Raw genomic sequence first — 17,472 nt, forward strand, 5'->3', positions numbered from 1 at the left:
CTTTCTGTTTCAAGAAAGTTTGTGCTGGGCAACCATCAGGATGACTGAGGCCTTTTAATTATCTTTGTGGTCCTTGCACTACAAACAGACTAAAAGGTTCCCAGAAGAATGGAGATCCTTTTGACTGCCAGATGTAGGAAGGAAAGAATGAAGTTAGAACTATCCCTCTGAACACACACCCTGACACCATTTTCTCTCTCCTTCTGAGGTCACAAGGCCCCATGTGTAGATAGAATTTCTGTAAACTACAGTTCACATATGTTTACTCTAGCTGGTGCCTATCTCCCAGGAGACTCCTGACAAGCATCAACAAATGTAGTCTCTGGTGATCAAAAGGACTAATTCTTTGTCCTCCTCTGGTGACTTGAAACAACAAAACAAATATGCATTACAGTCTTTTCACTTGCCCTTTCTATGTGCTAAAAAGTCTCACTAAAATCTTGGTAGCTATAATATCTCTTGAGAAAACACGGCCTCACAGATATGACACAAAGAAAAGGAAGGGGGAAATGATAACAACAATACCAATTTGTAAGAATCTTTAATTTGCAAGGCACAGTACAAATGTTTTTCCATCTGGCCTTGCTAACCTCAAAGTGTTACTACTTTAAATGAAGTGATACTTTTTAAGTTGCTTTGCCAAGTGTTTCTTATTATTTCCTTTGGGATATCTTTGCCTTATATTTTGTGTCAATGATAGGAGAAATTCAATTAATCAGTTAGATAAATGACGAAGTCTCTTTCCCACTAAAAACCTTTAGTGGCTCCCATTGCCTCTCATACAGGAGAGAATCCCTAACATGCTCTACGTACTTCTCCAGGCTCACTATTCATCATGACCCTCTTGAAAATGCCAGGTTTCCTCTTGCCACAGCAACTTTGCATACGGTGTTTCCTTCTGCAGTAATTTCCATCCCTAACCAACCCCCTTCCTGGCAAATACTCCACTTCACTTATTTAACTCAAACTCCTTCCTCAAATCTCAGCTTACTCACTTCCTCAACCATTCCTCCTTTATTATGTTCACATTATGATAAATACATAACAAATACACCATTATATACACTCATATCAATAAACGCCTACATTAGAGCATCCATATTAAAGTCAATTTTCATTAGTATCTGTCTCCTCAAGACTAACAGCTTTATAAGGACAGGAAAAATGTTGATTTTTCTCCAATTAGTAGAGTGGCTGGCATAACGCTCAATAAATGTTACTAAAGTAAAAAGATAAATTAAAGACTGAAGGAGTTAACACAAACTGGTTTTAGACAGGTTTGGCTTCTCAATTAACTGCCTGAGATACAAAGAGATAGCTTTCACACCTTGCCTCTAGCACATAGACACAAAGCACAATGTTACTTTGCTGGTTTCACCCAAATCTTTCTGTAATTAAGTGTTAAGCCTCCAACTGGGGAGGAGGTACTGGTGGAGAAGAGCTCCTGGGAAGCTACAGCAAACCAGGAGCATCCTTCAGGGCAAAATTGCTGAGGCAAAGAATCAGAATGACCGTCACAGAGATGAATTTATAGCCAGGAGGAAAACAGCATGCATCCAATTGGTTAGGCAAGCACAGAACTATGAGAAAGAGAAATGATAAGACTGTCCCAGAGAATTACAGGGGGTACAACTTGAGCTGGCTGCCTAGTTCAAAATGATTTCCACAGTGCCATTATACATTTCCTCCTTCCCATGTTCCTCTCTGCCAGAACAGCTGAAAGATCTACAGGGAAGACTTCACCTGGGCCAGTCACTGGGACTCATGCTCCTAACCACCTCAACCGGTTAGTGGATGGGCATGTGACTCAAGCCAGGCCATTCTGAATTCTCCCTGGGGAATCTGAAAACTCAGGATGAGATTAAATGGTTAACTGATTAATCAGCAATTAAAATGTAAAGATGCTAACAGTTATTTGCTCCAAGGTATTAAAAAAAAACCTTTCTGTAGTAGAAAATAATGAAACAGGCATGCATAGAGAGTGAAAGCTGTGTCTGTGTGTGTGTGTGTGTGTGTGTGTGTGTGTGTGTGTGTGTATAAGAAAGCAAAGGAAGGGAAGGAAGAAGAGAGGAAGGGAGGGGGAGGAGAAGGAGAGGAAGAAGGAAAAAGAAAGGGAGGAGAGAGAGAGGAAGAGAGAGAGAGTTGACAGATTTCAACTTCCCTTTATACTAGCCATGCTTCAGTCAGTTCCGCTCCTGCCCTTTCCAACTATTGGATGTACGAACTCAAAGTATCTCTCTTCTTGCTTAAACTAGTTGTGGTTGGGTTAAGAGAGAACAGAAAGACTGGGGTGGGATACAGATACTGAGGGACCTGAATCAGAACCCAGATTCTGATGAATTTCTGCTTGGGCAGCCCTTGTACTTGACTCCCTGTTCACAGTCATGGTGACTGAGGGGTTGCTAGAGGGAGAGAAATGTCACCTTAACCTGGTTTCATCAGGTTGAACCATGAGAAAGCCTGAAGGTAGACTATCATAATGTGAAAGAGCAGAGGAACAAAGGGTTAGGAGAGGCTGCCTTGCTAGAATACCTCAAAGAGCACTGATCACTATGAAACGATGCAATTTATGGAAGTAATCTAGGTGTTTTTATGCACACACTTTCATTTAGTAACACTTCTAAAATCAGCAATAAAGTAAGTAATAATTTTTATGCATAATATTGGCAAGCCAACCAACAATCATCTGGATACCACTTCAGAAGGTTTATGTGAACCCATCTCTTTTTTTATATCAAATTTGTATAACATATACAAATAGGCAACTGTGGTTTAAGTTTTGTAAAGTGTGACTTTCTTTCTTTCATACACTTAGGAAAAACAATTTGTGGTTAGGAATTGAGAGTAGAGAAAACAACTAAATACATCAGAGTTTTCATGTTTCATGCTTAATTTATAATTCATTAGAAGAATTTACTGGATGATGAAGAATGGATTACTACACACAAAAGGATGACACATTCAACTTTAAAATGGTATTGTTGAGCATGTTTGTTTAGATTGTTGAAAGTATCTGCTTCTTATCTGTAGGAATATGTAATGGGACTGACATTCTTTGTCTTCCTCACCAGTGTGTGGTAATTGTTTGATTGCTGACTTCAAAATATCCTTAATATGGATCTCAGAGGTAATGCTTTGTTTACACAAAGGTCTCAAAGGCCTCTGCTCCAAACTTGACTCCCTGGGACTTAGCAAACCCTCCAAGTGGGAGGTTCTGCTGTTTTCCCCCTTTAGAATCAGTCTCATTCAGTTCCTGAGCCAATCTAACTTAAGTGGGAGGTGTGTCAAAAGTTCACCCTACCATCTGGTGATGATTTTCATTTCAATCAATTAATTTACAGCCTCTCTCTATAACTCTCCTTTAAAATGTCGTAATTTTGACCTAATTAATAAAAGTGAGTGTCTACTTTAGTTTCCTCATCAAACATTCCTTTTCATTCAGTTATAAAACTGCCCAGAAACTCAGCTTCATAGCCTGGGTTGTGATTGGTTCCTGTTAGCTCCCTTTTTCAGACACTTAGGTCTAATACATTTGTTACAACATGTCAAATATTCGGACATATTTATACTAAAAAAATCTGTTTATCTGAAATTCAAATTGCACTAGGTACTCTGTGTTTTTATTTGTTAATTCTGGCAATGGGCGTGAACCAATATCAAATAAACAGAATCCTTTGGCCACTATCAAAACCTTGTCTAGCCCAGGAAAACACTTTGGTATAATGTCAGATCCCACAGTCCTGTTAGTCCTCCTAACTGAGTCTCCTTTTTACTGGTAGCTACCTCTGACATTTTGTGGAAGGCTTTTCTCTACTCAAGATCTCAATTTATTTCATCACCAGATATAGAATTTGAACTAGGAAGTTTCAAAGGTGTCTTCCAAGTCTAAATTCTATACTCTTTAGCTAAGATTTATTTCTCCCTCAAATCCTAGCATTCCTAAAAATAAATCCAGGTTGTATCATGTGAGCTTAAACCTGGGATCCCTTACTCCCATTTCATCAAGAGTTGAGCTCTTGAAGAATGCCGAAGTCTGGAGTCATGCATTAGTGTGTTTGTGAATGTCACCACAAGGTGATACTTGCCCTGGGAATATGAGAATATCCTACAGTCCTCTAGATTTTCATAACAGAGAAAGAGCATTTAAGCTCCTGTTAAGACAGTGAACCAAAGGAAGGTTGTAGTTGCATTTGGAAATTTCCTTTAAGGGCAGCGTTATCCTGCACCTGATTACAAGTCTGTACTAATAGCCTTGTTTGTCCCTTGCCAGCAGTTTAGAAAAGAAACTAAAATTTTAAGTGTGATTTCCCTGCTGCTCTTTTTAATTCTTAGGTATCCAAGGGAATAATATTACTTAGGGCATACATATAGTAATTTTTATAACTAAGCCATAGCCTCTGTTATTAAAATGAAACTAACTTTTAAAAACCAGTTCAAATAGATCAAAACAACAGGGAGAAAATTTAAAAAGAAAACCTAGAGATCCTAGAAACTAGACATGTGCTTGTAAATTAATCTTGTAGCTCATATGGCACCCGCTTTCTCAAATGAGGAAAAAAATTAAATGCCAAATGTCATTTGAAATAATATATGTCAATTATCTCAATGACTTGTATTGCTAATTTCATGAACACTTGAAATTGACTTTCCTTGGTGGATTACTGAAATCAGAGCATGAGAATGAGATCTTCACTCAAATATGGAGAAAGAATATTACAACATAACTTTGCAAAAATAAAATAATATAAATGCTCGGTAAAATAACTGAGGACAAATTCGAAGAATGTTGTTTGTAGACAGTTATCATTTATCTTGATCCAATCTAAGCTATTGTGAAGAAATTACTAGTATATTTATTTATTACCCAACTGAAATAATGGTAGATATATTTCTAGAGTTTAAAAAGTCAAATCAGAGAATCTAAAATAGTTATGCTAATGGTTTAGCATTGTAAGAAAGGGATGAGACTCACTCCTTGAACTCAGTTCTCCTTCAGAAAAAGTGATAATGACAACAAAGCAATAGTGAATGTGTAGGAGCAATAAACTTCTCTGACTACACATGGAGTAAAAGTAGCTGAGGAACCTTGAGATATAGTGGCCTGCTGGGAACAAAGAAATAAGCTGTACCTTCTAGAACCCAGTAAACTCAGTAGCTGTCTTGGGATATGTTAAGACTAACTACGTTGAAGTTTAGAGAATTTATTTGTCCAACAAATAATGTCTCCCCTCCAGAGAATGTGATGTCATCAAATAATCAAGATGTTCAAAGGCCAAAAAACCTACTTAATATGGCAAGGCCACCCATTATATACATATTAAAGCATTCAATTGACACATCAGGCTCTAAAGAGTAATACTTAGGTTCCATGAAAATCAGTGGTCAAAAGGTGATAGTACTGAGAAATCAGTTTTGCAGTTTGAAAGAAATAATGAAAAAGGTTAAAGAACACACAATAGATTTGATACAATAAGGACACAATGAAATATGAAATGGGACAATAGCACTAAAGTAACAGGCACTTTTTGAGCACTTCCACCGATTTGGCACTATGGTAAATACATTACAGAGTCCATCTCACTTACTCATCAAACATTCTTATGAGGTAGGGTCTGCCATCTTTATGTGAGGGGAGAAATACATTCCGAAGATTTGAGTCACTTTTTCAAAATCAAATGTAAGGTAGTGAAACTACAATTAAAACTGAGGTCTGACATCCAATACCATGTTGTCAGCTACTGTGTTATACCAACCCTGTGTGCCTCATAATTGTTTACTGATGATGAGCTGAAGGGCATTAAAAAAAAAAGAAAAGAAAATGGATGTATTACTACCAGAAATCAGGAAATTCTGGGTCAAGTACAGGCTTATAGCCTGACTAGTGATATGACCATGGGCATGAACACGGCTAAGTGAACACTGTACTTCTCTGGGTCTCTTTTTCATTTTCTGCAAAATTAGAAAATTGACTGTGGACAATTTTTGCAGTAATACCCCCATTTTTTTTCATGCCTTCCTGTATCCATACCTTTGCATAGCTCCTTTGCACAATGGTGCTTGGCCTGCCACTGTGACTTGCTTTCGTAGATGGGGCAATAGGAAATGTGGTACAAGCAGAGGCTTGAAGACTCCTTGCTCAATGGGGCTAACCCTCCTTTGCTGTTCTGGGAGTCCTACAACAGCAACTATATGAATAATCCCAGACTAGCCTATTGGAAACATGTGACCCAGTCACCCCTACCACCTCACCTGACAGCCAGCACCAACCATCAGACATGAAAATGAAGCCAGCAGAAGGCAGCCACATGAGCGAATCCAGGAAAAGCCATCAGAACTGCTCAGCTGAATTCAGCCCATATTAGTGACAGATACAATGGTAAGCTAATGAACGATAGTAGTTTTCAGCGAGGGTCAGCATATTTTTTCTATATAGGGTTAATAGTAAATGTTTTAGGCTGTGTGGGCCACACGATCTCTATCACAACTACTCAACTCTTCTGTTGCAGCACAAAGGCAGCCACACTCAATAAGGAAATAAATGGGCATGGCTATGTTCCAATAAAACTTTATTTAGAAAAACAGACAGCAAAACAGGAAAAACAGGCAGCACCTGAACTTGGCCCTCCGGCACTAGTTGACAACCCTTGTTATGAACCAATAAATTTGGGGGTGGTTTGTTATACAGCAAAAGCTAACTGACACCTTCATCAAGATGAATTTACTATTATCGAGAAAATCAATTTGGTAATTAGAATTTGCATTATAAGTGAAATCAGCATTGTATTATTCCAATTAAAATCTGCCACAAAAATATCAAGTTTTCATGACTGAACAGACTAGAAAAAGGTTGTTTTTCTCCAATTCAAACATATTTTTTCTGCAAGTGATTGCTTAAACCTTTATATACAGTATAGAATTATATTAACTAGAAAAATAAATACAACTGAAATTTCCCCCAATACCTCCTGCTTGGCCCTCGAGATCAACATCTCCTGTCACGCATGTGTGCACGCATGAACAGGATAAAATTTTTAAAATCACTAGTTTAGTGTGCTTTAAAAAGCACAGTTGCTAAGCAAAATTATAAACCCACTGATCTAAGGAATGTTATGGAGAATTAAAATAAGGAAACCAAAAATTTGAAAGTACCTTATTATGCATATTAGATGTATCATTTCATACAAAGTGTCAAATGTAGTCCTCCATGTGATGAGCCAGCTGTAAATGTAACTCTAAAATGAGAGTGAAGAGAACGGATAATATTAAGGAACATGATAGTTCTCAAAGGCCTGTGTGCCCTTGAATGCAGTACAAGAATAATTTTGACCCAAACATGTCACTTTTTAATTTATGCAGAATATATCTCAAAAGAAATCCAGCTAATGTTAACTGAGGGAAGCATTTCAGTGTAAAAGTGAACTGATAACATCAGAAGTGTGTATGGATGCACAGAGCAGAGGGCAGGGCTAGATGTGGATAGTAGAGAGTAGAAAGACAAAGAAAGAGAACATTTAGCAAAGAGTACAGGTCAAACTGGACTTGAGAGGAAACTGCAGTTTTGGGTAAGAACAGCTCTGCATGGAGGGCTAATTTTAGCAACAACAAAATACTCTACCTAGATAAGTTACTGTTGTAACCTATCCGAGCTAAAAAATTCAGAGCATTAGGACCATTAAGAACATTCTAGAAGCTGTCAAAGTAGTGTCAGGAGAATTCATGAAGAAATGAGGGAATAATTCCTGCCTTTTTGAGTAGTCAGGGATTAGTCTTAGACCAACATTTTTGGATGTAGGTTGAATATAAATAAAAAAATAGATCTACAGATAAAAGGCCCTTAGTATCTCAAAAACACTAGTGTCTTAACACAAAGTGTTAAGATCAAAATTATGTAAGAAGTAACTGAATTTAAGCAATGAAAAGTTTGTATATTAATATCCTTTAGAGTTGTGGCTTATGAATAAATGGATTGATTCACAATTTATTCTTTTATTTTAATGGTTAAGTTTTTCAGTCACAGATAGAAAATGATTTGAACTTATTAGCAAAATATAGGGAAGACAGACAATTCTTGCCCAGGGCAGTCTTAGTTAACAATTATCTTAAATTTTAAGAATAATTTGGAGTTATTTCTGTGGACTGAAAGGAATATAAATTGTCACAATGTTTCTTAAAACATTTGGGCAATAAGTATCAAGATTCTCAAATGTTTATACGGTTCATCTAACTCTATTCGTAATATGAGTATTATAAAATTTTATGCACAAAGATGTTCAATACAGTCTTATAGAATTTTTTCTAAAAGGATAACAGAAAGAGCAACAATAAAAATGGTTAAATAAAACATGGTATATACAATTAATATGCTTTATATTGTCATTAAAAATTCCAAAGAGTTTTAATAATCTGAGAAACCTATTATTAGGTGAATAGGATGAAAACAAAATAAAAATCACATGTAGACAATGATCTTATGCATGTAAAATATTTTTTTGTGGAAAAAAAATCTGTCAGAAAATATGCCAAAGTAATAATAGCAATTATATCTGAGTGATAGCGTTTACTCCTTTTCACTTTTAAAATTTTCTAAATTTGCATCTATGAAGTAATTTGTTTTTAAAAGGATTTACAAATAAGGTGTCAGAAAGTACTGTTCCTTCTAGCTCAAAAACTCTTAAATGTTCCTTCATTTGACATTGAAGGCTGGTCACAATCTGCTACCCAGTATCTTTTTTACCCTGCTCCTCTCTTCCTTTCCACATAATACAGAGAGAGGAGTGCACTTTCTTATTCTTAGGTTTGCATTTCTCCAGGCCAGTGCCTTTACTAAATTCTCTTTAACTGGAACATTTCACCTGTTTCTCTCAATCTGTCTCCTTCCTGTTTTTAAGTCGTCTTCCTAGTAGCCTTGCATCCTGAAAGCCCTATATAAGCACGGTGCTCAACAATTCTCTTAGTTCCTATTGACAGTTACATGCCACTTGTTCAACTGTAAGTGATAGAAACCCAACTTAAGCCGGCTTTTACCAAACGGGAAAAAAATGAAGGGGAGGTTAATACATTTACTCATTCAGGCAGAGTTTTTCAACCTCAGCGTTACTGGCATGCTTTGCTGTGAGAGGTTTTGTGTCCTGTGCCTTGTAGGATGTTTAGCGGCATCCCTGACCTCTACTCATTTGAATATCAGGAGCACCCCCCAGTGTCACAAACAAAAATGTTTCCGGACACTTCCAAATATCCCTCCCAGAGACAAAATGCTCAAAGCTAAGAACAACTGGTTTAGGAGGAAATATAAAGGCCAATCTGGTCCTAAAGATTAAAATCACATTCTCAAAACTCTTGTTTCTACATCAACGCTCTCACTCCACAAGCTGATCTCCGGCATCCCCATACTTGATACCTACCAGATTAAACACTTCGGGGGAAAAAATACAGTGTTCAAAATAATAACTCTGATAAGAAATCTGATGCAATCTCTAATAGCCCTAACCATGAACCAGTCTCTGGTCAGGATAACAGACTGTTTGTACAGATAAGGGCCCTGCAGGACTGCTGACGGCACTGCTCAACCGCCTGAGGAAAGATGTTTTGACTCTAAGAAGACAGAGGGTGTTCAGGTGCTCCTTACAGTTTCTTCTCTGCTTAGTAAGAGTGTAAGCTGCTTAGAGGCAAGCAATGCATTTCCAACACCTTTTATCTACGCACAGTTCCCAGAATGCTGCCTCGTAGAAGGTTCAATATATAGCCCATTATTAGCTGAAACTTTTTAAAGGATAACATAAGTTACTGAAATTTTTTAAATCACTGAGAATAAATTGTTCTTATTTTTCGTGTTCCACAAAAGTATCTTTACAATCTCTATAAAAATCTTCTGAAAGAATATAAATTCAATTTGCTCTGTAAAATTAAATTCTTAAAAATAATATTTAAAAAATGAAAAACTTCTTTAGTATTTTGATTAATTTGATATCAGTGAATGTTAAATTTGCCATCTAGACCAAATATGCATAATATGACAGAACTATAAGACAGAATTAGCAAAATATAGAATAAAAGACTAAATATAAACTTTTTGAACGGCCTAATTATGTAACACTTATTCTAAATACTTTGCTGATAACATGATAAAAATCATATTGAGCAGTCATCAGACTTTTAAAAATAGAATGTGATAAAGCAGTGGATTTCAGGTGAAGGATATGAGTCTCAAGTCAAGAAAACACAATTTCAAACTGGATTTTAAAGAGTTGGAAAGCAAACCAAATGAGCCTTGTTGTATGTATCTTTTGCTGCCTATAATTTTACAAAGCAATTTTTATCTGTCAGAGGGCTGTGCCAGATATGGAGAAAACCCAATTTGAATAAGATGTAAAATGCAGAACTGCTATACAAAAAACAAAATAGGGACCTGACTTCCGTGCCAGATATATTATTTGATCTTCAACTCCTTGGGAAACATTTCAGTCTCAATAATGACAATTTACTTTAAATGGAAGTATTTTTGAGCCTAAAAATATGGTATTTAATGCATATTGAATCCATCTTGCATGGATTCTTCTTTTAAATATACTGATAGAATGTAGACTATTTTATGATCCTATGAGAAATTATCTGTAGTGTACATTTTAAAGTTTTTTCCTAAAGTTACTCAAATTCTTGGGCCTAATATTTTCTTAGATAAAGCTAAGGATAGCAATATTTGAGCCATATTTTTCTACACTTACATTTAAATTCTTTAAATATTTACTATTTTTCATTCATTTAACATATAATTTTACAAATTTCATATATGTTTTGAGAATGAAAATAGTGTCTTTTAGGTTTGCATTGGCATTTTTTAGAAGTTACAAATACTATTTAACACTAAAAGAAATATCCAAAAGGCACAGTTAATCTACTGTTGATCTTAGAGCAACTGAAATACAAAGAGGAACTCACTGAGAATCTCATGATGACATCTGAGACTATAATACTTCTAAGAACATTGGACTTCATAAAAATAACAATAGAAAACTATTCATAATTATCAAATCACGTGTTTTCTCATAAATTAATAAGCAATTACCAGCCAATACTGATAAACTCAAATGTTTTTTGTAATATGGAATGCTTTAGTTTTTTAACTTTTTTTCTGTGAATTTGCCTCCAGTCTGTTGCCTAGCCATTTTTTTACGACAGCTTTATTGAGATATAATTCACATATCATACAAATCACTCATTTAAACTATACAATTCAATGTTTTGTACCATATTACCAGAATTATGCAATTGTCACCACAATCGATTTTAGAAATTTTCATCCCCTAAAAAGAAACGCTATATTCTTTAGCCAATACCTATCATCTCCCCCAAACTCTTTCCAGCCATAGGCAACTGCTAATCTATCTTCTGTATAGATGTATTTGCCTATTTTAGACTTTTCATATAAAAGGAATCATAAAATATATGGGGTTTTTTTTTTTTTTGAGGAAGATTAGCCCTGAGCTAACTGCTGCCAATCCTCCTCTTTTTGCTGAGGAAGACTGGCCCTGAGCTAACATCCATGCCCGTCTTCCTCTACTTTATATGTGGGACACCTACCACAGCATGGTTTGCCACATGGTGCCAAGTCCACACCCAGGATCCAAGCCGGCGGACCCTGGGCTGCGAAAGTGGAACGTGCACACTTAACAGCTGCACCACCTGGCCAGCCCCAAGATATATGGTCTTTTGTGACTCATCTCTTTCACTAAGTATGTTTTCAAGGTACATCCAAATTGTAGTATGTATCAATATTTCATTTTGTTTTATTATCAGTAATAATCCATTTTATGGATATACCACATTTTATTTATTCATTCATGTGCTGATGGATATTTAAGTTGTTTTGACTTTTTGGCTATTGTGAATAGTTCTGCTGTGAACATTTATGTACACATTTTGTGTAGACATATGTCTTCATTTCTCTTGGGTAATTACCCAGGAGTGGACTGCTTTGTTTTTTGAAAACAGAAGAATGCACTGGTAAACACATTGTTTTTGTCTCCTATTGTCTTTGTGTAATTTCTATTTTCTTAACAGCTGTGACAAAAACAACTGTATTGTTTTCAAGAGACAACACTACATTTTGTTCTTGTGAGGTTTATGAGACATATTTTCGAATGACAACTCTTGCTTTCTGTTTTATAAATCCCATCAGTGTTTGAACTCACATAAGCAGTGGTTTACATCCTATTTTTGTTTGAGACTCTGTTCAAAAAGTCCATAAATTAAGCTGTTATTCATCCTGACATTCTTCTATAAACAGAGATATTTGGCCATTTAAAATTTTAACACATGGTTAAGAAACTCAGAGAATATCACAGGTCATGTGTGAATTCTTTGAAGTCTTCCTATCTTAACTTGTAATAAATGTCTTTCTTCTGTGCAGTGAGCAATGGAAACGTTATCTATCAGTATTCTGTTTCAATTCAGTAGAAATGAAAAATGCCTGATGTCACTGTCAAACATACTCAGGAAGATTTGATGAGCAAGCCCATAGGAAAAATTGTCTTTTCTCAGAAATGCTCTGATGATTGGCACAATTTGTGTGCAGATGTTTCCCTTTAATTTACAATTCTGATATTCAGAGAAGAACTTACCTTTTTCAGATGATGTACCCACAAAGTAACCATACGCAATTCCACAGGGGAATTATCACTGCGGAATTAGGAGACATAGGAGACCTTGGAAGCGCCTTTTTGAGACCAAACATAGTTCTAGAACCAGTGTCGATCTTTGATTCATCAGTTTATAGATTCCCTGATTTCATGTAGCCCCACAATGGGGCACTTATTAGATTTTAAATAAACATTTATTAAATGAATGAATATTGTTGACAGTTTGTTTTTTACAATCCTGTAAGAAAATTATTTTAATATAATAGTAGGAACTGGAACTTTTAAAGTGGCAGGCTACGTTAGATATGGTATATTAGAAGTAGATAAAAGTTAAAAGAAGGAAAAAGAGTGGGTGAGTATCAATTAATGTTTAACCGGACTGAAGTTCAAATCAAAAATTCTGATGCAGTAGAAATGCTTTTATTTTGTCAAAAATATTTCAGTGTGGTTCCTAGGTGTAAATCAGAATTTTACCAAGGTTGTTTGCAATCCACAATTGCTGGTCCATTGCAAAGTTGCTTTAGTGAGCTGATTGAAATGCAGATAGCTCCTCTATCCAGAGAACCAGTAGGACAATAATGACATACTAAACTGCCACAGAAAGCTGCTGATTCCTCACGTGGGGTTGAGCTTGCGTGGTCAAGATTAAATTCCTTGGTAGCACAAATGATGGCTACTTTATGTTGAGATATTTCATTAAGGTAATAGAGGATTATTGGAGCTATCACTATTTCTTTAGACATATATCTTGCCTCTTTCTGGAAACTAAAAAAAGTTTCTAGATGACTCTGTAACAATAGCTATGTAATGTAACAAACAATCCTTATGCTTTAAATCATGAGATAAACGTTATACTTCTTTATTGTGTCCCCTAAAAGAACTCAGCCCTGAGAAATGTATTTAATACCTGTGGGTTTCCATTCTTTCAACTGTAAAATGAAAGTTCTGGCTACTAGTTGACCTCTAAAGTTCTATCCAACTCTGATATGCTCCTGTCACAGGGAACAGCATGGAATAAAAATGGATGGTTTGTAAATCACATTAAGATTCGATCATTTCAGACAGAAGTGAATTTTGAACTGTTTATAATGTTTGCATATGGGGCTGAGGGAAGTAAAAATAGACTGACGTGCTAGGAACCCCCACTGAGGACAAGGGTCGCAGTTAGCATGTAACTGAATTATTGGTGGTTGTAGTCCAATCAGAGGTGCTATGACAATAAGAGCTTGTGGCTAAATATAGTGTCTTAAAAACAACATTCTCCAAACGGTTTCCTGTGACCATCAGTCCACACACATTCTTCAAATTAAAAAAAGAGAATTTAGTTTGAGCTCGTATGATCTAAATTGGTATTCAAATTGCCTAACAAGTGTGGTTCTGGCAGAAGCACCAACAATTTAAAACGGATGCCAACGTGACTGACTATTGGGCCTAAATTCACTCCCTTTTCAGGAACTTTCTGTCTTGAAATGCTGTGGTTCATAGTTACAAGTGTCTAGTAGCTAAAGAAACAATGCAGTTCGATTTTCTTTTGATTTTCATCTATTCTGTGCTGTTTTGAAAAAAAGAAAAAGCATTCCATTTAAAGGTTTTAAAATGACTGAGAAGTCAGATTTACATTTTGCCATAATTCTATTTACTTTGTCATCTTTTCTCCTAAAATTCCTTTTGTCCTCAGGACGTTCAGGAGCTAAATAGCAACAATGGAAACGTTCACTCACGGTGGACTCGCAGGCAAATCTGTGCTGTAGTGACAAGGCATGGAAGCAAAAAGCGTTAGTTTTACCTATGTAACTTACATATACCATGTGACTGGGTCTTGCTTAGATATTTCTGAGTTTATGACACAGTTAAGCAGAAGGGCTTTAAACTCAGAGCACTTGGTTTCACACCCTAAAAGGGCTGCCGTGTATGTTTGTGTAGACTCTTGACTTCACAAGGGTACCATATATAAGGAGGCACCAATTATGGTGTAGCCATTGTAGATAGACAGATTACAACAAAACTTTCCTGCAGGTGGCAGTGAAGTGTCTTTCTCTTTTAAAAAATATATTCATATTCTGCTAAGTTTTTGAAAGATAGAAGTATCTTGAGTAAAGGGAACTCTTTTTATTTTTTTCTTATTTATACAAAGATACCATATGGACTAGAAGTGGCCCTGCATCTGAGATATACTATTTTCAAGCAACAAATTTTTAGGCAAATTATTTAACTTCCTTGAAACGTATTTTTATCCTTGGTTAAAAAAAGAGAATTAATGTACTTAACTTATAGGTTTATTTGAAGATTAAATCATATTGCCTGTACACATTAAGTACTCCATGAATGGTATTATTTTCTAGTGTTGCTAATAAATGATGTTATGCTTAATATCATTTAGGGGAGAGTGAATGAAGGAAAGATACTATTCCATTATTGGGATGGAATGCCGAAAAGGAGAGCAGCATTGCCTCCTTCTCCTTCAAGGTCACATAGAGGTGGTAGCATCTGCCAGCACCTGGGTCCAGGTCACCTGTCCCAGAACTGCAAGAGATGATTGGTAGGAGCGTTGAAAGTGTCCTTTTAATGAATCAGAGAGGTATAACTTGGAGCCAGGAAATGCTAATGCCAGAAGTACAACATAACTTAGGAATATGTTTGAGATAGCCCAAGTGGAGAAAATCTCTGATGGACATTATAATGAGAGAAGAGAACCTCAAAATCAATATGGCACAGGGAATTTGAGGGCCCACTGTAATTTGAGGTACTTTTGAATAAGTGGCTCACTTTGTCTCTCAGGCTGTAGAGCTGAGTATGTTTACCAACATTTGACAAATTTCTAGTTACCTTGTCCCTTTCAGTTGGACCCTCTTGACCCTATACCAATGTTTGCCACAGGCTTGATGGGGATGCCTAAAATTCTGAATAATTATCTGTAGCAATGCCATCTGGATGAATAACAACTGTGTAAAATGAATATTATAAAACAGCAATTTTGAAAAATAATTTCTACAGAGGATCTCAACTTAAACACATGGAAAGGCCTTAATTCAGCCATTGCTTTCATTTGCATATTTAATTTTCCTTGGGAAATGTCATGGGTTCAGCTCATTAACAGCTACATGACACAAATGCACAATGTTGTACTTTCCTTCTTTCCTTTGATGCCCCTCCCACTTACCCCCAAGGACAAGGCAAGAAAAGAGTAGCTAATTTTCTCATTAAAAGGGAACGTAGGTGAAAATTGTAACTAATTCCAGCCATTTGAGAAATGATCAGTTCTCAGTATGCATAGTATCTTGGTAAATCAAGACAAAGTCATTAAAATTATTGTAAAAAATTCATTTGAGCAACAAATCTCTAGACATATTCATTGCATTAGCCTCTAGGTACTTCTATAATCTAATATAAAAAGTCATAGCAGATGAAGGTATGAATTTTAAGCCTATAAAATTCGCTCTTGTATATCATATACCTGCTGAATTGATTAAAAAGCACATATATTTTATCTGGCATATGCCTAGAAAGAAAAGTATTCCTATGCTTGGAAATAGTAGGCTTAATTCCTTAAGAGCTGGGGATAGGGACAACATAAGTTAGAGTTGTTGGTCAGGTCACCATGACTGTCCCTGCTCTTCTCTGAGTGCAAACTACACAAAAGTTCAGTCTAATCAGATTCTAAATGTCATAGAGGAATATACCAGTTGGATGTGGTATAATAAAGAGTAACCAAATTATATTGCCCTTGATTCTTTCAGTGTGGCACATCCAAGGATGGGCACAGAAGAAGGAGAGAAAAGGAAAGGAAATAGCACGGGGGTACTCATCAACCAGGTGCCATTCAAAGGCCTCAGTTTCACTGTGTTCCCATTCCTCTGTAACTGACCCAGAGTTTAATATCTCATGAAATCTCACTCATATTTTATAAACCTGACCTCTTGAAGTAGATTATTTAAATCTTAAAAAGCAACAGCAGCAAAACCCTAAATTATAAACACGTTGAACAATATAAAATATGAAAATTTTTCTTATTTCAAAGTTGGATCTCAGCTTAAGTCTCAAAGATTTAGAGTAATGCATTTTCCACAGTTTATTCTGCTAAGTAGTTCTTTATAGCAAATTAACTTGATCACAACCTTCAGCATCAAAATGCATATTTAAAAAAAATTAGCAAAGATTTACATACTGTCTGTTGACTTTATCAGGAATCCATATTTCTTACATATTTTTCTAAAGTAATCTTCCACTGGAATTAAGAAATCAGAAGGCAGAAAACTATAATGATTAGTAGCGCTCATCTGAGGTCAACCTGGACAATCTGTATCACTAGCTGTGTGCTTTAAGGAAATCTCTTTACTTCCTTAAGCACACGTTTCCTTAACTATAGAATGGGAATAATCATAGAGCCTAAGATACAGGGATGTTGCAAGTTTGAATCAAATAATCATATAAACTGATTAGCTGAGTGTATGATATAGAATGTTCAATACATGCTATCTAACGAGGCCATATCTCATTTTATTGTGCTTTGTAGATACTGCATTTTTTACAAATTGAAGGTTTGTTTGAATACTGCATTGAGCAAGTCTATCGGCACCATTTTTCCAACAGCATCTGCTCACTTTGTGTCTTTGTATCACATTTTAGTAATTCTTGCAATATTTCAATACTTTTCATTATTATTACATTTGTTATGGTGATCTGTGATCAGTGATCTTTGATGTTATTGGGGTATCATGAACTGTGCCTATAAAAGACAGCAAACTTAATCAATAAATGTGTGTGTTCTGACTGTTCCATCAACTGGCCATTCCCCTGTCTCTCCCCCTCTCTTTGAGCTTCTCTATTTCTTGAGAAA

At 35.9% G+C, this 17,472-nt stretch overlaps 1 protein-coding gene across 44 annotated transcripts in view; it reads right to left on the minus strand.

Moving 5' to 3' along the window:
* PTPRD (protein tyrosine phosphatase receptor type D) overlaps positions 1–17,472 on the minus strand; it is a 2,083,106-nt gene that overhangs the window by 1,747,471 nt on the left and 318,163 nt on the right. The gene's annotated exons all lie outside the window — the stretch shown is intronic.

Source organism: Equus caballus, chromosome 23 (genome assembly GCF_041296265.1).
Source record: "Equus caballus isolate H_3958 breed thoroughbred chromosome 23, TB-T2T, whole genome shotgun sequence".
Classification (NCBI taxonomy): Eukaryota; Metazoa; Chordata; class Mammalia; order Perissodactyla; family Equidae; genus Equus; species Equus caballus.